This window comes from Thamnophis sirtalis, unplaced genomic scaffold (genome assembly GCF_051295495.1).
Source record: "Thamnophis sirtalis isolate CommonGarterSnake01/CBP01778 unplaced genomic scaffold, rThaSir2_p1.2 scaffold_9, whole genome shotgun sequence".
In the NCBI taxonomy this organism is placed as follows: domain Eukaryota; kingdom Metazoa; phylum Chordata; class Lepidosauria; order Squamata; family Natricidae; genus Thamnophis; species Thamnophis sirtalis.
The window spans coordinates 5,072,780-5,099,013 of NW_028261389.1; the positions used below are offsets into that span (position 1 = coordinate 5,072,780).

The 26,234-nt window shown below is 39.2% G+C and overlaps 1 protein-coding gene across 7 annotated transcripts in view; it reads left to right on the plus strand.

Moving 5' to 3' along the window:
- Positions 1 to 26,234, plus strand: part of LOC106540147 (endonuclease domain-containing 1 protein) — a 125,653-nt gene that overhangs the window by 9,785 nt on the left and 89,634 nt on the right. For 2 of the 7 annotated variants that reach the window (XM_087722693.1, XM_087722690.1), the window contains exons 1-3: positions 4,773 to 5,424; positions 19,565 to 19,971; positions 20,430 to 20,523. The gene's annotated coding sequence lies outside the window, so the exon portion shown is untranslated. Of the gene's footprint in view, positions 1 to 4,772; positions 5,425 to 19,564; positions 20,524 to 26,234 lie in introns of those variants that run through there. The other 5 variants (XM_087722694.1, XM_087722686.1, XM_087722689.1 and 2 more) reach the window with 3 other exon arrangements.

A 26,234-nucleotide genomic window follows, 5' to 3' on the forward strand; every position in this document is an offset into this window, starting at 1 on the left:
ACAAGACCACGGAGATGTCTTCAGACAGCGCTGGCTCTTCGGCTTTGTAACTGAGATGAGCACCGCCCCCTAAAGTCGGAAATAAGTAGCACATATGTGCGAGGGGAACCTTTATCTTTACCTTAAGCGGCCCAGAGACATCTTGTTAGGAGAGAAGATGGATGGCATAAATAATATTAATAATAATAAAATATGGGTTGGGAAGGCGGGGGGAACCACAGTTGGTGGCTATGGCAGATCTTGAAAAAGTTAAGCAAGAATTGGGCTGTGTTGCATTGAGATAAAAGACCACTTGGGGTGGTGGAAGAAAAAAGACCACTTGGGGTGGTGGAGGAAAGACCCTCCTGTATCAGGACACCAAAGCAGTTGGTGTTGTTTGTAATGTTCCAGAAGGTCATCAGGATAGAGATTTTGCCACTCAGCCAGGTGATAGGGCCTTCCAACTTTGTTTAATACTAAGCAGGTTCAGAGAGCATCACTATCAGGAGAATAGGCTCTCGGAAACCCCCTGGGCAGTAGGCTAGTACGTGAAGTCAGAACATGTCCTGGAAGAAGAAATGACAAATAATTTCCGTTGTTTTTCAAAGAAAACATTGTGGGTGTAAGTAGGAAGTCGGGAGTTGCTCTCAATTCAGGAGAGGTGTTACAATCCCTTGGTTTTACTTGGAGGAAACCTAACTGTTTTGCTTGTGCAATAAGAGTGCCTCACTGTGGGAGTTAATGGGCAGGTTCTCGCTTGTAGGGTGACCTGTGCAAAAATCCAATGATAAGATGGCTTTCAGGAGATCCTTATGCTGCCATCTTGTGGTGTTTGGACTTTTGCTGTCCAGCTGTTTAAATTAGCCCTTCATTTTTAGAGATCCTTCACCACAACTACAGTAGCTTCCTTATTGCAGAAAATATAAAAAGCATGTTATTTTGGCTACTAGGGGAGTTCTAACAATTTTCAATATGCGCTTTTCTTCTCCAGACTGTAGGCGGATTTATTTTTTAAAAGAGGGTACCTGATTGGTGGATATTCGGTGACAGGCATGTTGATGGACCATTCCTAAGGAAAGTCAAAGGTTTTTCTGCACCTTTACTAACAGTTTGGAAGAGGGCAGTTTGCCAGATGAGATTGAGACATCTGTTCAAAACTTGGATCAGTACTGTAGGTCTTGTAAATTTGCAGAAGTCCACGAATAGAAATATATAGGATTGCATTACATATCAATGTATGCAAATAGGATGTCATAAGTACTTTTCCTAAAAATGATATTTGTACAATTTAGGTAGGAGGCTTCCCTGATTTTCCATGAGAGAAGAATGCTTTACTTTTGATGACAGTGCAAAAATATATTTCTTGGTCTATCCAGTCTATTAGCTTTAAGGAAAGTTAGTTTTAGGAAGCAGTTTATTGTTGGCAATTCTTGGCAAGATGGTGCTAGGTTTTTTCTTTCTGTTCTAAAGGCACTTAAAAGCTAATATTTACAGTTGTTTATGGCCAACTCATTTTTGACTAATGACAAGCCCATCAAGACATTTGTTTTTTGTAAAGTTCAATTCCTGCCCAATTCCTGTTAATATTTTTATTCATTAAGAAATATTAAAAAAAGCTTGCCAGCTTTTGAAGTAGCTAGGATTTTTTGCTATAATCAATATCACAATACATAATGTACTGGATTATGGCACCTTTATGATTATGAATAATTGGATATTAAAAGGCCATAATAGCCATTGTGCTGTTTGTGAAATTATGGAAATATTTTTCTACTTACATAACAAATGCCTGTGGTTTCATTTTGAGGAACTAAGGGCTTGCCAGGTTTTTAAGAATGTTAAAAAAAATAAACCAAAATTGTTTTGTTTTGCTTCATTTTAAATGAATTCCAAGTTCAGCTATCAGAGATGAAAGCTGCAAAATCTAGGTGACCACGACATGTACCCAGAAAGTTAAGTTTTTCTTATGATTATCAATGTTTTTGCAGCCCAGAATTGGTAACCATATCTAAAATGCATCTTGAAGATAATGGACCATTACTATTATGTTATAATCAGAATATGAGAACTACAGTATAGTTCAGCTATACCCAGAAAGCCTTCACCAAAAATATTTATGTTTAACAAATGCCTGCCACAATATAGTTCATCAGAGTTAAAAGTTTAAGATTTGCAAATTACACCGAGGATAAAGGCTCCAGCTGTGGTTGTTTAGAAAGCTGCCAATGCAACCCTGTGCTTCTAAATCACAGCATCTAAAAGCTGACATGAAGCAATTTTCTCTCTTAAAGTTTGGTTTAATAGCCAAATAATTTCTCTCAAATATATATAAATTGTTTTTGTAGATTTTCATGGGTGTAGGTATGCAGGTCTTGGCCTATTTGGGTCTTTTTCCATGTAAGATTGACAGTATCTTGGTGATGTTTTCGACGAGGTCCCACTCGTCATCTTCAGGCTGGTGCCTTTGGCTTCGTGTGATCGGAGCTGCCGTTTTTCTATAAATATAGGTGGGGTGTGTGGAATGTTGGCTTTGTTGCTTTAAACGGATTGGTTGGCTGTGTTGTCACATCTTGATTGGTTGATGGAATTGATGTTTGGTGAGGGTGATTGGTGATGGTGTCCTGTGTTGTTCTGGTCCTGTGTCGGTTTTTGTGGCTGGGACTCGTTTATTGACTAGGGCTAGTTTCCAGATGTGACGAGTGTGACCTTGTCGAAACGTCGCCAAGATACTGTCAATCTTACATGGGAAAAGACCCGAATATGCCAAGACCTGCATACCTATACCTGTGAAAATGTAGAAAACAAATATCCTACCTCTACGGGGAGGAAACCTTCCTGCTGACCAGGACCTACAAAAAACTCAAAGTCCGAAGAGCCACCATCTTATGTGACCTCACATTCCTGCACAACTGCCGAGACAAAAACGTGATCTCCACATGCTTCCAACTAAAATTCCATTCAAAAACCTCAGCCACTGAAAGGATCCTGAAAAGAACTGAATTAGCCATAATCAAAAACGAACTCCACAGGAAAAGATTACTACTAGATCAAACCAACAGGGGCCTACTTACTCTTCACCTCAAACTCAGCAACAAAATCCACCCAGCACTCTGGGACAAATCCAAATAACTAGCCCTCTGGAGAGCCAAAACAGAACCCTCCCACAAGACAGACACGCATACCAACAAACTCCACAGACTAGAAAAACGCCAGAAGCCCAATCTCCCTCCACAGCAACTCATGAAACAAACAGTACATAACATAAGAGACAGGACCCTCACCATACCAATGTCCTTTCCAAAGGATTCAACTTTGCAGTCACCCCCAAACGCATCCGCACTGAAAACATCATATGCGGAGTTGAAGCTACACTCACCAAAATCAACCCAGATGAAGCCAATAAAATCAGACTTGAAGTCACCAACATCCTCTGCTCCAGCAATCCACCAGAAGCAACTTACATAAAGAAGAACAAAAAGCACTCACCAACTTGAGGAAAGACAAACAACATAATCATTCTCCCAGCAGACAAAGGTAACGCCACTGTGGTGATGAACACATTGCCTATCAAGCCAAACTATCCAACCTACTCCAAGACCCCGCTTACAAACCTCTAAACACAGACCCCACCACCTACCTGGAAAAAACCACCAAATCCAAAAGAAAAGCCTCTCCCATCAGTGAAGAGATCCAGCAAAGAATCGTCCCCAGAGAAAAATCATCCAGATGCCCCAAGCTCTATGGCCTCCCCAAGATACACAAAGAAGGAGCACCACTCAGACCCATAGTCAGCTCCATAGGCTCACCTCTACAGAATCTTGCCAAACCTTTTGCCAAACAACTTCAGCCCTATGCAGAATCCATCACCTCACATGTACAAAACTCAATCCATAGAAACAATAAAGAAACAAAACCTACAACCCAGCGGCCTATTGGTGAGCTTCGATGTCATATCCCTCTTTACCCAAGTGCCTATAAAAGAAGGCACGTTGATCGGATCCTTACAACAGCGTAGATAATTCCAATTATCACTTGTATAGCAAATAATACATTTGTTAAGTGTCACCTCTGAAAAGTTCTGTAAGATTAGTAACTGGTTTATAGGTTGGATTCACAATGCAGACTACTGGTTTTTGGTCCTGAAGTCCATATATCTGGAGGCTGCAGAGATTGGGGAAGACCCCAATTGGATTGAAACACAGAGATTAAAAACTACTGTTTTATGTCAGGAGGATTCAGAAATTCCTCAGTTTTTCTGCTGAAGCAGATACTCAAACTGCAAACATCAATTGAGAAGTTTCTGTGTCATAGTTGATGATAATTTTAGAATAGCATTGATACTGCCTTGTTCCCTACATGCCAAAAATCTTCATTAATGAATTAGCTTGGGGGGAGGGTTAGGGTTAGGGTTAGAAGGGGGAAATGAGAGACAAGAAACTAATGCTATTGAAAAGTAAAAATTATCTCCTATTTTACCACAGTAGCCATTGGGTTCCTGGGAGCCTTCTTTCTAAGCATATTCGCAATTCTTTGAACCTGCAACGGAGATCAGGCTAGGCTCCTCTGCTGGTTTTCAGGAAAATGCCAAAAACAGTTATTTCCGAGGGGAATGAGGGGAATTATCATAGTTTTTAACCCATGAGTCATTTTATCTTTTTCAGTCTGTTTTCATTTGTTGTTTATGCCTAGTTTTCAACAGGATGTTTTATGGCATTCTTATTTTTAATGTGTGTGTGTTTATAAATGTAAATAAATAACACATAGCCTTAGAAGTCCAGTGACTTCTGTTCTGGATATACAGTATTAGATAAAGAGTTTACCATCAATTCTGTGGAGAGAGGCGACAAAGTATTTTCTTTTTCTTTTTTTCATCCACAGGGGTAAAAGTCTTGAGCAGTAGATTTCACCCTGTTATGTTGCTGTTGGTGATAAGAGTCTTGCTCTGCCTTGAAAAAAACCAAAACAGCTGAAGTTGTTAACTTACTGGCTTGTCCTTTAAGGAAGTAGGGCAAAGCACAGAGGCCCGGTGTGGGATAACTGAGAACTTAGTCATGTAAGTAGAAGGGGAATTTACCTATTAGGAATAGAATGTTCTGTACATCTTTTCTCTGATGTTTACGCAGATGCTGTGAGAACTCCCACAGCAGAGGAAACCACAATCTTTAATGTGTCGAATTGCTTAGAAACCGACATCTTAATCCATTGAACTGAATTATATAAGAATAAAAGTTCAGTTCCAAAATCAGAATCAGCAGATGCACAAGGAGAACTATTAAGAGATTTGTGGATGCAACCAGGTTGGATTAAAAAGATCTGTGGATCCAACCAAGTGCCATAGAATCTGGCAGCTTGCTTCCAGCTGCGTTCCACTGAGCTGTTTTGGAAGATCACTGGATTATGAGCAAGATTCCTCATGGATAGTCTGCATAACATGCTATTATTAAGGTAAAATGGATTAGAATGCTAGTTTGTGATTGTGTTGTAGAAAATGTCAACAGCATGTTGTGTGAGCCAGCTCTTCTTATTTAGCCATTATAATTGTTTGGACAAGACATGTTTTGTGAACACAGCAATTGTGTTTTCTTAACTTGGATTAAAATATTTATATGAACCTAATCTTACTGATTCTGATTGTTTCTCTTAGGTATCTTTAGAGCTTCCTGTTTCCTCATGCATTGAATGACCTTTTGGGGGATTATGCCATCCTTTTTCAAGAGGGAAGTTTTAGGTTTAGAATTAGGAAGAGTTTGGTGCTTCACCATTTCTGATTAGCGCATTTGATTAAAAGGCATAAGCTTTTGCCTAAAGTGCAACTTGAAGCTTATGCCTTTTGTGGTAAAAGTTTGTTAATCAGAAAAGTTTGTATATTTTAATAAAAAGCTTACATATTTTAATGAATGGTGCTAGTTGGAAAAGTTGCTGTCCTGATTTTTTCTTTCTTCTATAGACTATCAGCTCTAATGGTACAGGTTTGTAGAAATATCAAAACAATAAGCCATTAATTTGAAAAACCCTAAAAGAGCAGAAGCTAAGAGGTCCACAATGGACTGGTACATTGCTTAGTGATCAGTGATAGCTTAGTATCTTATTAAGTAGGAAATGTTGAGAGGGGAGAGAAGAAAGAACCATAATAATGGAAATACTGATCTTCATTTCATTGAAGTCCATAATGTTCATAGCCAATAGCCATAGATTTGTCTCTTCTCATTTTACAATAAAGTAATATTCAACTTTTGCAAACAGAATGATGTGTCTTTAATATATTGTTACTGTCTTTTAAGGAAAATTTTTGACAATAGTGAAAGGGAGAGGCTAACCCAGTGCCCTATGTCTGAGATCTAGTAAAATTCATTTACCATGTCTTTTTGTTACTTACCTTAGGAGTAAAGCATATTCTGTCAAGGACAGATGCTTTCTTGAAGTTTGCAAGGAACTGTTTCCATTAGAATGTGTGTCACAGATTGGGTGGGAGGTAACCCCCTCCCATACATTTGCCAGTTAAATGCATTCACAAATGCAAACCAATTTAATAAAAATGTGTGATTTGTTCATGAACAATCAAATTAAGAGGGTGGGGACAATAGCATCATCATAGATTCAAAAGAATGCATGCCTATGCATTCTATTAACCTATTCGCTTAACCAAATCAGATCACTTAATTGCATTCACATGACAAGCTAAACCTCATTAATCTTAATTTTGGACTGTTTTTTTAAATTTAGAATGTTGTGAGGATCTGGTGCAGATTCCATCAAGATTGCTTAATTGAGTACCAAGTTAAATCCGGCAGTAGTATTTCATGTCCTGTTAAAGAATGGGCTAGCTTGACATTTAATCACAGTTGTTCAATTATACAATCTGTTTAGGCCTATGGTATGTTCTCAGTGGAGTCCCCAAGCAATTAACCACCTGTGAGTGCACATGTGGGGCAGAATGCACTCAGATAAATTCTGTATGAGCGTTTTAAAATAAATAACCAAGCCAGTTCCGTATATCAGATCAATTTTATGTGGGCTTCGCCCTGCTTACATCAAAGCCACAATCTCCTCAAAACAAACCTTGGCTCTGTGTAGAAGAGGAAGTGTGAAACTTGATTGAAATTCAGAGGGCAGGAAAGAGCCAACCAGCCAACAATCCAGTGAGCATCCTTTTGATTGTCAAATAACAATTTTGGTGCCAAAATCAACTTGGGCGACCAGATGCAAAGATGAACAGAGCTCTTGTTCTTTTAGACTTGTTCCGTTAGGAGGCAGTCATTTTGCATGTTTAATTTGCCATGTGCTATGTGTGTGTATATTTGTTAGGAAGGGAGAATTTGCTGATACTCTTTTTTTTTTCCTTTTTGCAGTTTGTAACAGGTAAAAAGATTCCTTTTGGCTTCCCGAGAAACAAATGTATTGCTAGGAATATTGTTTTTCTTATTGAGTTAATAAAGATGCTTCTTTTTCATCCTTCCATCCATTCTCCCTTGCCCACAAAGATAGGCAGACAATTCTATGCAAAGAAATGTTTCTATGAACAGTTGCTATTGCATTGTACCGTGTGTGCCATTGCTGAAAAGTTCAAAGTATCTAGTGGTGCTGAATGAAGCCTTCTAATTAAAGTTGTGAAGACGGAGCGTCTTTTATATTTCTATATTAACTTTTTGTATTTCTAAGCTGTCTTTACTTTTATCCATTCATTAGGTTTATTCTTTGGCACCCTTAATGATCAATCCCTTAAGGAGCATCAGTTGGCCAGTTGAGATTTCTTCAAGGTGTTTTTCTGTGTTGAATTTGTGGCAAGTTCATGTAAGAGTTCATATAACTCTGCTTGGAGCAGTTATTGTAATGATTGCTCTAAACCAGGGCTGTCAAACTCCCAACCCGCGGGCTGGATGCGCCATTCTCTGGCCATGCCCACGCGTGGTTTAGTGATGAAAAAACTTTTGATACATCATGTGATGCTGCCGTGAGTTTGACACCAATGGTATCTTTTTTTTAAAAAAATCCTACTCACTGCTATGGTTTTGATAAGGCTGTGTCACAAGCGGAAAAGATAACGTGTCAGTTTGTTTCTCATGTAAACCGATTTGAAAATGATAAAAGCAGGTGTAAATACTGTGGGTTTTTTAAAAAATATTCCTGGTCATTGGGTCTCAGCAGATGGGGCACCTGGCAGGCTGTGTCTGGACTCCACAGCACAGCTGGGATGGGAGACCACTGGAAACCCCAAACTTTAAGCTAGCCTGGGAAATTGAAAAACCATCCATAAAAAAATGCAGTTGCAAACCACATGGTTAGTAGGAGTTGATTCAAAGGAGAATTTATATGGTTTATGAAGGTATAGATAAAATTGGGATTTTAGCACAAGAACACAGATTTAGTGAGTAAATGAATACATGGGAGCAAGTGGCAGTACAGGTAGTCCTCAACTTACAACAGTTCATTTAGTGACCATTAAAAGTTACAACGGCACTGAAAAAAGTGACTTGTGACCATTTTCCACATTTATGACTATTATAGCATCCCCTGTGGGAATTTGGATGCCTGGCAACTGGTTCATATTTATGACAGTTGCATTGCCCTGGGGTCATGTGACCACCTTTTGTGATTTTCTGACAAGCAAAGTCAATGGGGAAGCCAGATTCATTTTGCAACCATGTCACTAACTTAACAACTGCCGTGATTCATTTAATTGTAGCAGGAAAGGTCATTAAAGGAGGCAAAATTCACTTAATAATTGCCTTGCTTAGCAACAGAAATGCAGAGCTCTGTTGTGGTTGTAAGTTGAGGATTCCTGTAGCACATCATTCTCTGGAGTTAAGAAATATGCAGGCCTGGATCTGGTTGGTACTTAGAAGGAAGACCACTAGGAGATACCAGGTCTGAAACTTCTATTGCTTAATCAGAAGATGATATTTCCAGTCAATGGTAAATTGCTTGGCATCGTTGCCAAGAAAGTTAAGAGAATGGGCCAATGAAGTGATCAGAAGCTGAGTGTGACATATGCCCTTATTTTATAATACCCATTGCTGTTCATTTTAGGGTCCACCCTGAACAGGAATATAGGAAGTGACTTTATATTGCATTGCACCACAGATCCAAAACTTCCCTCTAATATTTATACTGAAATGGACAATGGACTCCACAATCAGTAAACCTTGAGTATTAGACATTCATGAAATTTTATTTTATTATACATTATAATTGATTGATTGATTGATTTTATTATATTTATATGCTGCCCTTTCCCCCCGAAGGGGACTCAGGGCGGCTCACAATTCAAATCAGGGAAGGAGGCCAGACTGGATTTCACCATGGTTCATTATAATATTTATATAGCCACCTATACTAAATGGCTTCCCCCCCCTCGATAATATCATATGTATAATTTTTGACATTGTCACTGTTATGGATGTTGCTGACAAATATAAAGTATTTATTATTGGAATAAATTTCTGAATCTTGGTGATGTTATGCACTGACCTCACACTTCCAAGAAGTTTTCATTTATTTATTTTCGCTATAGATTCATACCACTAAAAGAGATAACAGCTTAATTGCCTCCATTAGGAAACATTTTCAAGCAGTGCGTTTATGGATTCCAAAATGTGTCTTAAATTCAGTGGGCCATTTTTCAAAAACGTGATGGGAAAAAGAGTCTTTTGATTTATAGCAACCATCGTTAGCATGGGACAAATATTTTTTTACATTTCTTTTTGTTTTATGGAAAAACTTCTTTAATAAAAAAATATATGTTAAGAAAATAATTTCTGGCTGTCTTCCATGTACTTTTTTGATACCCCTGAAGATTGATATTATGTCTCCCCTCAGTCTTTTTTTTAAATTCCAAACTGAATATATACCAAGTCCTTCAGCCTGCCCTCAAGTCCCTTTATGTGAACCTGTTCTAATCTGTCATGATTCTTCTGAAAATTTGCTGTACATAAAAGAAAAACGTAGCATATATTTGTTTTTTACAAAAAGACTCAATAAATAAACAAACTATAGTTAAGACTGCAGAAAGAATAACTACAACCAGCCTGCCTTCCATAGAAGACTGTGGAAGACTGTGGGTCAGAAGGATGGCTGGGAAGACAGGGCATTGAAGACCAAAAGAATTGGACACATGGGCAGTCCCCCCCCCTCCCCGGCCATCACTCTACTGAGCACCTAATTTTCACAGTGCTATCTAATGTCTATGCATATTTACCCATGTAGTATGTCGGTAGTATTACCATTATCCTTATTATCTTCTTTACTACTCCCTCTTGTTGGTATGATGATGATGATGATAATGATCATCATTATTCTGTGGCTTTGCATGTACCCAGAGAGCCTAGAGAAAATTCCTTGTGTGTCTAAACACACTTGGCCAAATAAAGTATTTGATTCTGTTCTTTTCTGTTCCACCCTACCCTACCCTACCCTACCCTACCCTACTCTTAGTCAAAAACATAGTGGGCACTTCTGGCATTAAAGAGTTCTAAAGAGGGCATCCAGATAAGAGGTTCTGAAGCAGTTCTAGTTGTGCCCCTTGCATCTTTAAATACGAAGAGCAAATGAACAAAGATCTCTGAAGCTTTCAGGGGAAAGTTCATTCTTCACCATATAATAGCATTTATTTACTCTTCATTTGCTTTAGTTAAGATTCCTCCCCTTGGACAGACGGAAGCCTTTCTGTGATATAAGTTACTGCTGATTTTCTATCTGGAAACAGCTGTTAAAGTTCTACATTCAGAATATGGCTACTGTGCCCTCCCCTATCTTTCCAACATTCTTTCCTCCCCAGTTATGGTTGTCACACTCCATAAATCTTGGATTTATAAGTGGAATATTCAGATTCATGTGACTGCTTTGGAATGTTGAGTCAACTCTTGAGTCAGCACATTAAATATTAGAGCAGTGTTAAGACAAATGAAGGCTATAAAATACTAGATTCTAACGTTCCATTGTTGTGAGCATCAGCTAGCCTTTCCTCTCTTGAGATGCTTGACCTAAAAGAGATCCGATAAACAACGCTGGGATCAACCGTGATGTTAAGATTGTTCCTTATGAGCCAATGTGTGGTTTGAAACGTGTTTTGTCTTCCTGTGCTATTGTAGATCCAGATATTGAATTTTGATCCAGGTTTATACTTTAGTGGGTCACACAGAGGTGGCCAATTGTACTTTTCAATGAACCATGGTGAAATCCAGTCTGGCCTCGTGCATTGTGTAAATCCAGACTTTGCAACTAGTGAATTGCTTGAAGTTGTATGTATTATTGAAAAGAGGATAAGAAGGACATGTATTAACAGCGCTGTTGTGCCTATTTTCCTTAGTATTTCTGTGACAATCTATCACTAACTTGAATGAACTCCTATTTTTTCATCTTTTATAGTTCAAGAGCTTTTTTCTCATTGAGGTCATTAAATAGCTTGATTTTTAGGTATTTCTAATCTCTAGAATTTCCTTGTGTAGGAAGCTCATTCTTCCTTAGGCTTCCTTAATTTTTGGAACGTATGATAGTTTTGTCTTTTAAGTAATCCGTTAATGAATACCTTGTTGCAGTTGTTATTTGACTTTTAAAATATAATTTTTAACTGAAAGTTTTAAAAGCAATAATACGAATTAATATAAACTAAATAAAAACAGAAAACATGAAAGAAATATCTGAAAAAGTTAAAAATGCAATAAGAAAATAAAAAAGTGAAAGATACAAAGAAAGATATAAGGATATAAAGAAATAGCTTCCGATATTCTTACAGTAGTTATGAGTACAGGTATATTTTATCTTTTCTCTCTGAACTTGCATCATAACTCTCTTCTTTTTATAATCTTTCCTTTCTAATTGCCAAAACCATAAATCAGTAGCTCATTTTTTTTCAGTTTTACACAAAAAGTTCAGAGGTTTGCATCCACCAATAAATAATTAGCTATTGTTTTTTCTCTAATCAAAGAAGTCAGTTTGTCTGCTCCATCCAGTTTGCCCCGACTCTTCCACAAATAGAGACTACAGGGTTGTAAAAAGGAAGTTTTTTTTTTTTTTTTTTTTTAAACAGTTTGCAAGTTTAATAACATTTATATGCCGCCCAATCCCGTAGGACTCTGGGCGGCTAACAGTACAGAAAATAAATCAAAAAATAAAATACAGAGAAAGAGAAGATAGATTTAAAAGCAGCACACCATGCACTCCGTTCTAAATGGGGCTGGACTGTATTTTGGGGTCAACAGCCCCAGGCCTGCCCTAACAGCCAGGTTTTAATGGCTTTCCGGAAGGCCGAGAGAGTGGGAAGGATCTGGATCTCTGCGGGTAGATCATTCCACAGGGCCGGGGCAGCTACAGAGAAAGACCTCCCCCGAGTAGTCGCCAACTGGCATTGCCCGGTCGACGGTACCCGAAGGAGGCCCAGCCTGTGAGATCTTATGGGTCGTTGGGAGGTATGTGGCAGGAGGCGGTCCCGCAGATATCCAGGTCCCAAGCCATGTAGGGCTTTAAAGGTAACGACCAGCACCTTGAAGCACGTTCGGAGACCGATGGGAAGCCAGTGCAGCTCGCGGAGGATAGGTGTAACATGGGTGTACCTAGGTACACCCGATACCGCTCGCGCGGCCGCATTCTGGACCAATTGTAGTCTCCAAACACTCTTCAGGGGCAGCCCCAAGTAAAGCGCATTACAGTAATCAAGCCTAGAGGTGACGAGAGCATGAGTGACCATTTGAAGTGCCTCACAGTTATCTTGATGGTGGCAATGATTTGCAGTTGCTCTCTTCTGTGAATCTTTGTCCATGTTCCTTGTCCAGCCTGCAGCTCTAGGTTTTCCTTATGGTCTTCCATTCGTGCACTGTACTGTAATTGCCTTGGGAGACAGGAGGAAGAGTCGCAGCCTAGAGAATGGCCTGATAAGAGAAATCAGAGTCCAAAGGAAGGTTGAGAATGGACAAATTGCCTCAGAAGGGACTCAACCCAATTCTCTAGAAAGTAAAGGCAAGGGAGGAAGGGGAAGAACTTTCAGACTTGCAAAATTTTGTTACTGTAAAACCAGCGTTAGTATTTATGGTTTGAGTTTCCTCTCCGGCGTATCTTAAAAAAGCTGACGGGTACTAACCCTATGTGCAGACCTGCTAGGTTTTTTTTTGCTGTTGGCTTCTAGATCCTGCTACGTGGTTGCAATGTAAATTCACTTTTGCATTGAGCTTTACATTGACATAAAGACTGATACCAAGAATGGCTGATAACGGAAAGTCCCTTTTCCAGTTCAGTTCCTGCTGACTTTTCTAAATTCGTGTCGGCTTCTGGTAGCAGTTCAGAATTGGTTTGCCACTATCTACTTTGACGTCTACTCTTGTTCACAACAATGTTGTTGCGTGGAGGCTAGCTAGTGTGATCCTATTTAACCTGCGAGAAAAGAAAATGTCTAAACAGATGCTACAAGGTGCCGAAATGTCAGCTTCCTTCCAGAAAGGATGTGAAGAGCACTGTTAGCGAACATGCACGGGGGAGGGGTGTCTTATTATATTTTGAGACCCGAGTTTCTTCGGCGGTCTGATGGGTGAGATTTTCTGAGTTGCTTTCCATGTTTTTGCAACCCAAGTGGAATGCAAGGAGAATCCCTTGGGTAAATTAGGAAGCAGCTCCTAGATTAGAGTGATCACATGTCAATTACCTCCACTAGACCGATTAGATCCCACAGATTAGGCCTCCTCCGAATTCCATCCGCCGCCCAGTGTCGACTGGCGACTACCCGGAGGAGAGCCTTCTCTGTGGCTCCTCCGACCCTCTGGAATGAACTCCCCGTGGAGATTCGAACCCTCACCACCCTCCAGGCCTTCCGCAAAGCCCTTAAAACCTGGCTGTTCCGACAGGCCTGGGGCTAAAGAGCTGTTGCCCCTGTCTCGAATGGTGTGACTGTCGTGTGTTTTAAATTATGCATTGTTATGTGTCGTTTTTTAATTTTTGTCTGTATCCCCCTTCCCTGGTTTGAGTTGTGAGCCGCCTTGAGTCCCCTTCGGGGGAAAAGGGCAGCATATAAATATAATAAACTAAACTAACTAACTAACATGTGTTGTCTCGAGCACATTGGTTTGTATGTGTAAGGATCCCATAGAACTAAACAGTTGTAAATAAAATAAAGTACATTTGAAGAATGATGGGTTGTTAGATTAGAACAGCTTTTCTCAACTTGATTTTTGCTGGGCTCTAAGGTTGTAATTGGAACGAAATAAACATTATTTTTGAACTGAGATAATTAATATTCTCTCTAGGTGACTGAGAACCAAACAAAAAGGATTGGCTACGATGACCAAAATAAACATCCACAGAAAAAGTACTCTCTTTTCAAAAGAGCATGGACAATAATTATTGGAATATTAAATTGTACATTTTACTGATCATACTAATGTGCTATAAGCTATAGATATAGGCTTGAGAGCTGACCATGATTTCAAGAGGTCATCCGGGGTAAACAGGTTGAAAAGGCTGACTTAGAAGGTAATTTAAACACTGTTAAATACAACAGGGCTGCAGTGTTAAGTACCTATCGCTAGATGGATGCAAAGACCACAGTGTAGTGCAGTTGCATTGTCCCTTCTGCCTCCTTCCATCCGCTCCATTTTAAAGCCTACTTCATAGACACCTGGAGAAAGGTGAAGTTTGCTGCGCTTGTGAAAGCAGTGTAAACTTTGTTGTGATGATATTATAGTCCTTAGGAAATATGGTCTAGTAAATGTTAATAATATACCTACTTAAAATGACAGCCTGCTTCTCTGTGAACTGGTTCAATCCATTTTTAGAAGTGATGTTCTGATACAGTATTATACCTGGGCTTCATTAATCCAGATAATCACCTGGATCATGGGTTCTTAACTTATATTTCTGTGAGGTTGAGTAGGAAAAAAAATGACAACTTCGTTTTCACTAATCTTTGATGGAAATTTAGTGCTTCATTCAATAATGTATATAGGCAGCACAGTTACTTATGCCTTTCAATAAATCTCTTAAGTCTAAAATGATTATACCCTAAAATAAGGTAGTGCTATTAATTTAATGGGATAATAGATATATATTTTACTGTTATATATGTTATTTTTTTTAGTATTTTGATAACTGTATTTGAGGATAATTGATGTACTTTGTAAAATAGTCCACGTGCATTTTATTTATGCATTTAAATACATTCCTTATTAAATAGGGGTTCCTTAGATCTCATGATTCTCTTAAGAGGTCCAAAGCATAAATAGGTTAAGAACTCCTGACCTAGCCTGACAATTATATTTCTCTGTATCACTGTTGCCGCCTAGTGATTATTTGAATATTTGCAACTTAGATCTAATGGCCCATGATTTGCCATTTTCAGAGGTGAGACTACCTTTTTTAATGGCAGGTTTATGCAAGACTATCCTTAAAGGAACTGTCCATCATCTATTTTTTTTAAAACCCCAGAAATGATCTTCAGTTATTAATAATGATGCTATCCATTGAGTTGTGTCTTGGCAATTCTGTGGACCAACTCCTCATTTTCCGATTTTATCTTTCTTTCAGTTGTTTTATGCTGTGGCTGGTATTGGTTTTGATGGTGTCTATGCACTGTGTTTTTGGGTGACCATGTTTCCTTTTACTGCTGATCACTCTGAGCATTACCAAGCATAACTGCCTTTTCCAATGAGTTTGTTCTCAAGACATGGCTAAAATAAGTAAGATGGAATTTTGTGATTTTCGCTTTTCAGCAATATATCTAGTTTTATATGCTCCAGTACTGGTTGGTTTATCACTTTTACTACCCAGGGAATATGCAGGGGCCTTCAACACCACAGCTTAAGTGAGGTGACACCCCCCCCCCCCATCTAGTTTTTTTCATGGTCCAATTTTCACAACTGTAGGTAACTATGGGAAACATGATAAAGTGGACTAACCTGCATTTAGTTGCCAAGCTGATGTCCTTTGTTTTCTGTATTCTATTCATCATTGCTGTGTGACCCAGTTTGATTCAACACTTTATTTCTAGACTGCATTTGCTGCTTCAATCAATCTGCAATCCTAAGAAATTATTGCATGCATTTTGATGTATTCACTGTCAATTGTTATTTCAAATATTTCTATTCCTTGCAGTGATCATGAGCTTGGTCGTTTTTGACTGTTCAGGAACAGACCAATTTTTTTTTTACTTTCTTATTTCATCCTTTTGATCAGAGATTTCTGAGAGAAGAGTTGTGCCATTAACATATTAAGGATTGTGGATGTTCTTCCTCCAATCTTTACTTCAAATTTTAATTCTTCAAGTTCCAGCTTCCTCACGATTACTTTGGTGTATATATATATATATATATATATGTATGTATGTATGTATGTATGTATGTATGTATGTATGTATGTATATATATATATATATATATATATATGTATATAATGTGGCATATACGTATGAATGTGTGTGTGTGTGTGTGTGTGTGTGTGTGTATATATATATATATCTATATATCAATATCAATATCAATATCAATATCAATATCAATATCAATATCAATAGCAGTTAGACTTATATACCGCTTCATAGGGCTTTCAGCCCTCTCTAAGCGGTTTACAGAGTCAGCATATCGCCCCCACAGTCTGGGTCCTCATTTCACCCACCTCAGAAGGATGGAAGGCTGAGTCAACCTTGAGCCGGTGAGATTTGAACCGCTGAACTACAGATAACAGTCAGCTGAAGTGGCCTGCAGTACTGCACTCTACCCACTGCGCCACCTCGGCTCTTATATATATATATGGAGATGCTGATTGGTTCACGCTAGAGAAATGAGTCTGGCAAGGTTGCACTTTCTCACCTTTCTGATTATATATATATATATATATATATATATATATATATATATATATATATATATATATATATATATATATATATATGTGTGTGTGTGTGTGTGTGTGTGTGTGTGTGTGTGTGTGTGTGTGTGTGTGTGTGTGATTTTTTTTTATTTTATTTGTGCTGATAAACCAATCAGCATCTCCATATGATGTTTGCACAGTGGCTTCCTGATTTGTGACAGCATGACTGCATCATGTTGACCAGATGTGTTGGCACCTCAGGCTTCTAGAGATTTCCACAACTTGTCATTATTAACACAATGGAAGGCTTTCTTGTAGTCAATAAAGCAGATGTAGATTAAAAAAAATATATTCTTGAGATTCTTCTATTATCCAGCATAGATTTGCAATATGGTCACGAGCGCCATGACTCCTTCTGAAGCCAGCTTGATCGTCTGCTACTTATCTTTTGATGGCTGGTGCCAGATGATCTTAAGGAGAATCTTGCCTAAGATGAAGAATAAGGGCAATTTCGTGGTAATTGGAACAATCCTTGGAGTCACACTTTTTAGCAAGAGAACGAATGCTGTTCATTTCCAATCCTGCAACCATATGTTCATTTCCCAAATTTTCTAGCACAGGGCTGTGATGTTGTGGTGCTGTTGGCCTCGACAGTTCTTTGAGGATGGTATCAACATTTTGGCCCTTGTTGTTTGTCATCAGTTGCCTCGTTGTCCACACAACCTCCTGAAGAATGGCTGCTTCTATTTCTGCTTCCCTTTCCTCCTCATCCTGAGGAGGCTGGGCCTCTTTATTGCTGGCATACAGCTCTTCCCTATATTCTCACCATCTGTCCTTGACGCCTTGTTGGTCAGGCAGTTCTTTCCCCTGCTTATTTGTGATGATGCTTTTATGAGCAGTAAATGGTGCTTGGATCCTTTTGACCGGTACAAATGGATTCCTGATGTGGCCCTTCACGCAGAGCTGCTTGCTACGCTAGTCCTAGTAAACTTCGTTTGTTTTTCCTTACTGTTCTGTTGGAGTCTGCATTCAACCCACTTTCTTCCTCCCATTTGCCTACTGCTTTTCTTCGTTCAACTATATTCTGATTAGTTTCATCTGGGAGCCCCTTACAGTTTTTCTTCGGGCTTCTTGTATGTGTTCAACTGCTGTTTTAACGATAATTGATTGCAGAAGTGGTATTCAGCTGGTCCTCTCTGGTTCGGGCAAACTGGTAGCGGCAGCTGCATCTGTGCATGCACAGACGTAGCACGAGTGAGTGAAGCGCGTGTGTGCACACGGTCACATTTGCAAACCGGTAGGGAAGGTAAGTGAGTCTCACCACTGGTTGATTGAACTCGTTGCCACATTACGCTGGTCATCTTCCCAGCAGCGTCCAGCAGTTCAAACCCATTTTTCATCACAATTGCAAATGTGGAATTCAGACGCTTCAGGCACTTGGCAGTTGACTCATACTTATGACGGTTGTAGTGCCCCAGGGTCATGTGAACACCTTTTGCGACCTTCTGACAAGCAAAGTCAGTAGAGAAGCCAGATTCACTTAATAATCATCTTACTAACTTAGCAACGATTCTCTTAACAACTGTGGCAAGAAAGGTCATAAAATGGGGCAAAATTCACTTAAATGTTTTGCTTAGCAACAGAAATTTTGGGCTCAGTTGTGGTTGTAAGTCAAGGACTACCTGTACCTTATGGCAGCATGTTGAATTCCTTTGAAAATCTTTCCATAAAAGTCTCTTGGCAAGATTTTTACAAGGTACCGGTAGGTCTCCAGGTCTTACCTCAACCTACGCCATTTATCCAGACTTTGGGTTCAGTTATTAGTATGCAAAATTAAAGTATTTTAAATTTCTGTGGCATTGCAATTAAGATTCATAGGGATTGATTGCGTTCTGCTAATACAATGGACAGTGGTGGGATTCAATTTTTTTTACTACCGGTTCTGTGGGCGTGGCTTGATGGGCATGGCAGGGGAAGGATACTGTAAAATCTCCATTCCCTCCCCACTCCAGGGGAAGATTACTGCAAAATCCTCATACCCTCCCGATCAGGTGGGATTTGGGAGGCAGAGAATAGATGGGGGCAGAGAATAAATGGGGGCCAGTCAGAGGTAGTATTTTACTGCTTCTCCGAACTACTCAAAATTTCCGCTACCGGATCTCCAGCACTGGTCAGAACCTGCTGAATACCACCTCTGAATCAGGAGTAGCTGATGGTTTTAAAGGTCTAGCTTCGGCAAGGGACATTCCAGGTCACTCAAACTTCCTTAACTTAGTTTCTTGATTAAATCTGATTTGGTTGTTCATTCAACATGCTACATCATAGACTATGTTTTTTTAGAACTGTATTGCACTGAGTTGGTGTATTGAGACCCTTTGAATCACAATGACTAAATTCACATGAGATGCTGAATCAGATTATGACTTAGCGCAGTATGTAAGCCCAGCCATTGTATAGTATATGCAGCATATAATGAAACTATTTAAAGGTTTGAAAAGAGATAATAAAGGAGCGAAATATAATGGAACGGCTTTTTTCTGTTGCTTTACAATTGGCAGCTTTGGCTGCAACGCTTCATCATATCTGTGTCTTCTGTTAGTTCTACATCTTAGACTTTAAAATCTGCTATGGTCATTGTATCATTTGAAAAATAGCTTCCAGTAATCAGTGAAAATTATTTTTCAAAGCAAGCTGTAAATAGTTCTTCAAACCCCAGATGATATGATACATTTTATCTTTGTGTAGCTGTGGGGTTTTTCCCCTCTCCCTTTGTATTTAATTGTGTTTCTCTCCTTTTCAGCTTCAAGAATGGATGGGCTCAGTTTTTTCCTCCTTCCAACTCACGGTGTCATCCTGAACAAAGCATTGTCGACTCACACTGAGGAAAAGATTTCGCCCAGGAAATAGCTGTGTTGTGGTTTCTTAGGCAACTACCTACAAAATCATTTTCAAAAGACAGAAGGCTGTTATAGAAGGCAACACAGTGTACAGAATTACTTCGTTGTTCTTTGTATTTGTTTTGCTTCCCGTCAAAAACATGTTCATTTTTGGCACTTAAAACTGCCTTCAAAATCCTTTAAAACTTTGGGATTGGTTGATCATTGGCTGAAAAGTTGACTGAAATCTCAGTGAAATCATCAAAACTGAGTGATCCTGCAGGAACAAGACTACCTCCTAATCGCCTTAATTCCTCCCCCAACTTCATTGGTGAGCAAACCTGAGACAAAAATGACCTATAATTTAAAACTAATTCCACTGGGCATTTCTTTAACCTGACTTGTTGATTTTTTCCAATAACAGTGCCATGAGTAGGACACCCATTCTAGACATCTACCACTTTTGCAATTCAGAAGTTTATCCTAATGACTATGCTAAAACATTTGGCTACAACTTGGGTCCACTGTTCCTTTTCTGCAAATGGTGACATATATTATTCATGTACTTGAATCTTTAATTCAGCCCATCATTTATTTATTTATTTTTTCTCAATCTTTTCCAAACTGAAAGGATGGGTTCCTAGACTTACTTTAAAAAGGCATTGTTGTGGTTCAGGAGTACATGTCACCATATAATACTGCTCACCCTGGGGACGTATCCAGCTGCGTTGTTATCTTTATATAAAACAAGGTATGGCAATCCAGTGGAACAAGTTTCCTGTTTTTTAGTTTGAAGGAGAGATGCCACCATTTGGACTATGAAGAAGCAGAACTAACTTGGAAGATAGCTGTCAGTTTTGGTCACCTTGTAAACAAATTCACAGTAAGTCTTTAAAACATTTCTCCTTAGAATTGCAAGCTAGGAAGAAAAATTGTTTGGAAATACAATACAAAGTAAAAGTAGCGTACTTGAGAAAAGATGTATTTATGAAGAACAGTCCATTACTTTGAATTTGTTGTCTAAGTGGTATGCTGCTGGAATTATTATTATTAATTACATTTCTAAGGCTTCTCAACTCGGTGATTGCTAACACTTAGATTGCTTGGAATTTGCTGCTTGATTTCTGTCTTCCAGTACAACTTCCCACAGTGTGATGCTTCCAGATATTTTGGCCCTGTTCTGCTTAGCATCCCCAGTTGGCATGCCTAATAGAATTCATTGTGCAAACTGGGAATTCTGAAGTTGCAGACCCAGTGTATTTGAGGGGAGGCCTTGATAATCAGTTCATTTTGAATAGAGATGTAGAGTGGTACCTTGGTATTTATCGTTAATTGGGTCTGGAAGGCATGATGAGCACCAAAAATGATAGGTACCAAACAAATTTTTCCCATAAGAAATAACATAGTCAGTCATAAGGCAGCCAACACCGACAAGTTCTAGCTTGTACATTGGGTACCAAACGAACGACAACGAGTACTGGGTTAAAATGTTCATGTCAGAATGTGTTGGGTACTTGATTCTATGAGTTTCAAAGCAATTGAGAACCAAGGTACCATTGTATTTTTGCCTAATGGAAAAGCTGAAGGGCCAATGGTGTCTTTTTCCCAATGCGTTCATTCTCTTGAGGACAACAACAACCAAACGGGATTCTTTTTAAACCTCTTCTGCCAAAGTCAGAACTCCAACATGAAGAAAATGTGTATTTTCTTCTCAGCTTCTTAACGTTTGCCAGAAATGAATTCTACCAAAACCGTTGTTGCTATTATTACACAATACCGTAGGAGTCGAAAGAGAGAAAGCTGCTAATAATAAGGGTAGACGGGAATTGTGCTGGGGTCAAACCCCATTGCCAATCCTAATTTTATAAAGACCAGAATACCAGTTGAAGCTCCATAAAATGTGGGTGAAGAGATTTTTATGCTTTTTTTTTTTTTTTTTTTTGCTTTAGTATCATTGCTTTTGTGTTCAAGGCTAAATAGCTGGAATTTTTCTCCTGTCAAGTCGAATACCGGAGGGTGTCAGCATTTTATGTAAGATTCAGATCAAATTTGGTATTCTGGGAATTGCCATCTGTGCTCTTTTTATATAAGGAAGGTTTGCTGCCAAGATTTGTGTACAATCTTATTAGGATTCAGCCTTGATTTGGGGTGGGGATTTGTTTGAAAAAAATAATGATATGGCTATGTGATTGTAATAGCTAAGTGAGTTGCAGTGCGAAGTTTGCTATTATTTGTATCTGTCTTCTCTTTTAGCAGCTTGAGCATTGCTCCTAAATATTTTCGGAGAATCTTAGAAACCCATAGGACAGTGATGGCTAACCTTTTTGTTCTCGTGTGCTGAAAGCGCACATGCGCATGACAGTGCCCACACTCATAATACATTGCGCCCCCTTGCGCATGCGACCCCCCCGTGCATGCGACTCCCCCACGCCCTGTTTTGGGTCTAGCAGGCCTCCCTGAAGCATCCTAGGACCAAAAAAGGGGTGTGGGGAGCGCCGCCCCCTGCTCTCCCCCCACTCTCCCCCTGCATGCCTACGCTGTTACAAGTGTTAGGTCAGCCTTGTATGCAGCTTTATTCCTCTCTAGCATTCATCTCCATTGTTCAGTGATGCATTTCCTGCCTCTCTAGGTTTTACCGCTATCTGCTCTTGTGAGGCACCTGTTCCTGTTGGATGTAGATGGCTTGTATAGTGTTTTGCAGAGACCTGAAAATCAGCTGGCTGGCGGGAGTCTCAAGCACAAGCTTGGTGGAGCTGAGCTGGGCTACGGCTTGTGTGCCATAGGTTCGCCATCACGGCCATAGGAAAAGAGCTGAGCTGGGTTTATACTGTGGTGCAGGTAGTCCTCGACTTACAACACTTTAGTGTTTACTGACTGTTCAAAGTTACAGTGGCACTAGAGAAATTGACTTCTGACCTTTTTCATGCTTATCACCATTGTGGGATCCCCATGGTCATGAGATCAAAATTCCCAATGCTTGGCAACTTATATTTATGATGTTCCAGTGTCCCGGGATCATGTAATCCACCTTTTTACAACCTTCTGACAGATAAAGTCATTGGGGAAGCCAGATTCATTTAATAACCGTGTTACAGCCTTAACAACTGCAGTGATTCACTTAACAACTGTGACAAGAAACATCGTAAAATGGGGCATGATTCACTTGACAATTGTCTCGCTTAGCAACAAAAAGCTTGGGCTCCATTGTGGCCGTAATTCGAGGACTACCTATGTAGCAAAAAGCACAACCTAAAAAAAGGATATACTGGTAATTTGTACCTTATCTTTCCTTGTTGCCTGTTGAAGGACAAGAAGCTCTTACTTGTTCATACCTGGATGTTATTTGCTTCAGAAGCTCTTACCTGCATGCCCTGAATTTCAGAGATGAGGTGAAAGATCATTTTTGGCTATACTTGCTTTGTGTTGTTGTTAGTTGCGAAGTCGTGTCTGACCCATCGCGACCCCATGGACAACGTTCCTCCAGGGCTTCTACCATCCTCTGGAGTCCATTCAAGCTCACACTAACTGCTTCGGTGACTCCACCCAGCCACCTTTATTCTCTGTCGTCCCCTTCTTCTTTTGTCCTCCATCTTTCCCAGCATTAAGCTGTTCTCCAGTGAGTCCTTCCTTCTCGTTAGGTGGCCAAAGCATTTGAGTTTCCTCTTCATGATCTGGCCTTCTAAAGAGTCAGAATTGATCTCCTCTAGGACTGATCGGTCTGATTGCCTTGCAGTCCAAGGTGATCAAATATCTTCATAAGAATTTAATACTAGCCATGCTGGATTAGATATAGGCTTGATTTAAGATGCATGTGAGCTTTGCCTCACCTGCAGCTCTCCATGTATGGAGATATATTCTGAGCCTATAGTTAAAGTTAGCAGTGGTTTGAAGTGAAAAGATTAGCTAGCTCTTTTAACTTCAAAGCATTGCTATCTTCGTTGTTCATGAATTTATTCCTCTTCTGACTAATTAAAGTTGACTATTATGGCTATATGTTTAGGCATCAGGCATCTTCTGTACTATGTTTTTAGTGCCAGCTTAAGATATTTTATTTTGTTTGAAAAGAGAGCCTTGTTGGTAGATTATTTTGACTTTGTTCTTTGAGAATTGTTATGAGAGTATAATTATTCCTCTTGTACATTGATGCTTTCATTATTTTTGTTCTGCTACTCTTGCTTGATTTTTTAAATCTGGCAAACTAAATTCTATTCCTTATTGCATGTCACCTGGGGGAGGAGAAACTAATCAAAATTTAAAAGAATAGATTATAAAAAGAAAATAAATACTGCTACTCTTGTTTCTAAGCCCTTCTATATGCGCTGTGTTGCATCCAGAGAAAGGTCCCACAGTTATTTAAGAATTGGTTCACAGAATTCAGTGGTTGTTACTTTTGAGTAGAATTACGTTGTGCTTGGATCCATTTCAATTAATGCAGCACCATTTTTAATCTAACCCTTCATTGCAAGAACAGAATAAAGCAAAAATATAAGCACTGGAAGCAGAATGAATTATGGAGAACATGCAAATGTAAATCTACATTTATAGAACATCTTGCCAGGGAAGTTGGCCAAGAAACATCCTTATTTACCTTCTATTGACTGGTGAAAAAACCCACTTAGTTTTCTTACTGTTTGGCTGCTTGCCATGCTAATGCTCATAAACATTTATTTAATGGAGTTTTCTATGGATTTTTTAAAACGAAGTGTTTTATTTGGGAGAAGGAAGGGCTTTTAGGAGGTATATTTTATGGAAGCACTGATTTATTTCTCTTGTGTAGAAACTTGGCTGATACCTCAATGTAACAATAAAAACATTAATAATTATTCTGATGTGCAGGCAGGCCAGCCCAGTGTATAGAAAGCGCAATGAAAATAACGTTTGTGCAATTAATTGTCCTTGTTCTCCACTCCACTCCACTTCAACTGATGTCAGTTTTCTATTTCAGCTGAGCTTCTGGCACATAGTGAAAAGCTGTAAAAAAGAGAGATTGAATTAAAAAAAAATCAAATGCCACAGTATGGTAAGAGCTCACATCCACTCTGCCCTTTAATTGGCACCTCCAGTTTAATTGTAAGCGATTAGTTGCTAAATTACTTATAAGCAAGTTTATCACTTAGATAAATTGAGATTTTTGAATCAATGCTGGGCCCCTTTAAGAAGGATGAAAATATGTGTTGCAATGTATCACATATATAATTTATGCTCTTTGGTTTCTCCTAGCAGCAAGTGAGTGGGTGGGTAGGGGAAACATATCCTTGGGAGGAAGGGAGCTGTTAAATCATTCGGCTGGTTTAATGATTCAGCCTCTTGGCGACTTGTTGAAAGTGTTCTGCATGCTCGTTTCAACTTACAAGAAATCAATACCGTATGCATGAGTAAACCATCTTGACACAAGAAGATGTTTAAGATATAGTTCTGTGTACTTTCCCTCTTAAACAGAAGCAGGACTAGCCTTCTACAAAAGGAAACACATGTCATCACAGCTGCCTCGCTCTCTTTTCTTCTGTTATAGTCAAACTGAGAGCCAGGGTGGCCTGTTGAATAGAGCAGGATTGTGACATGTGAACCCTCCAGATGTAGCTGGGCTACAGTTCCAGAGTCACCTCAGCTCTGGTCAAGGATGAAGGGTGTTGAATCTCAGCAACATCTGGAACTTTGCCAATTAATCCCACCCTCTCCTCTTCCTCGAAAAGTACTTTAGTTGGACTCAAGGGGTTGTAAGTTCTCAGAGTCGTTATGAAAATACAGATATTTTTCCGGATGTATAACTTCAAATGGGTGGCTAGGACTTAACCTGTTGAATTGCTGTTGTGACCCGTCAGAGAGAGCAATCTGTGGAAGATTCCTGGTTCACCATTTTAAAAAAAAGTTGGTGGGTGATGAGAAAGAAGTATCTCTGCCAGAAACCGCAAAGCCAGCAGCTAGTTAGCACTGACTCAATTTCTACAAGTTGGCTAGGATTTCCATTCCGTTTTTGAAGGACACCAAGCTGCATAAAGTGTTAAAAATGATGCTATATGGATAGTATTCATTCAGCCATCAGTCATAAAATAAATGTTTCCCCTCCCCCTGTTCATATCATTTTTCCCTCATCTACCGAACACAATTGGGACTGGTAACTCCAACACTAAATGGCACAGTCATTAAGTGAAATGTCATATTTTGCAAATGACTGCAGTGACTTCAATGTCAATTTGGACTGTGGTTGTTAAGTGGAACATCTTGTGACCATGAACTCTGATTTCCTGGGGGCTTCCCCACTTATTTCTTATTTCTCTTGTATATCTGTGAGCAAGTTTCAGTTCTTGGGAAATCATAATGAAACAAGTTGGCCAGCATTTACAGCCATTTACAGTATCTTGTAGTCATGTGATTACCATTTACAACATTTTTGCTGGAAACCTGCATTTACTTTTAGTTTCCAGCATTCATGGTGAACAACGGGTTCATTAAATGACCATGCCATTCACTTAATTGCTGCCACAAAAGTAAAATAAGGCCAGTCACATGATGACCTGCTTTATGACCACATCATGACTTACAGCCATAATTACCAGGCTCAATAACAATCATAAGGACTATCTGTATAAGAGG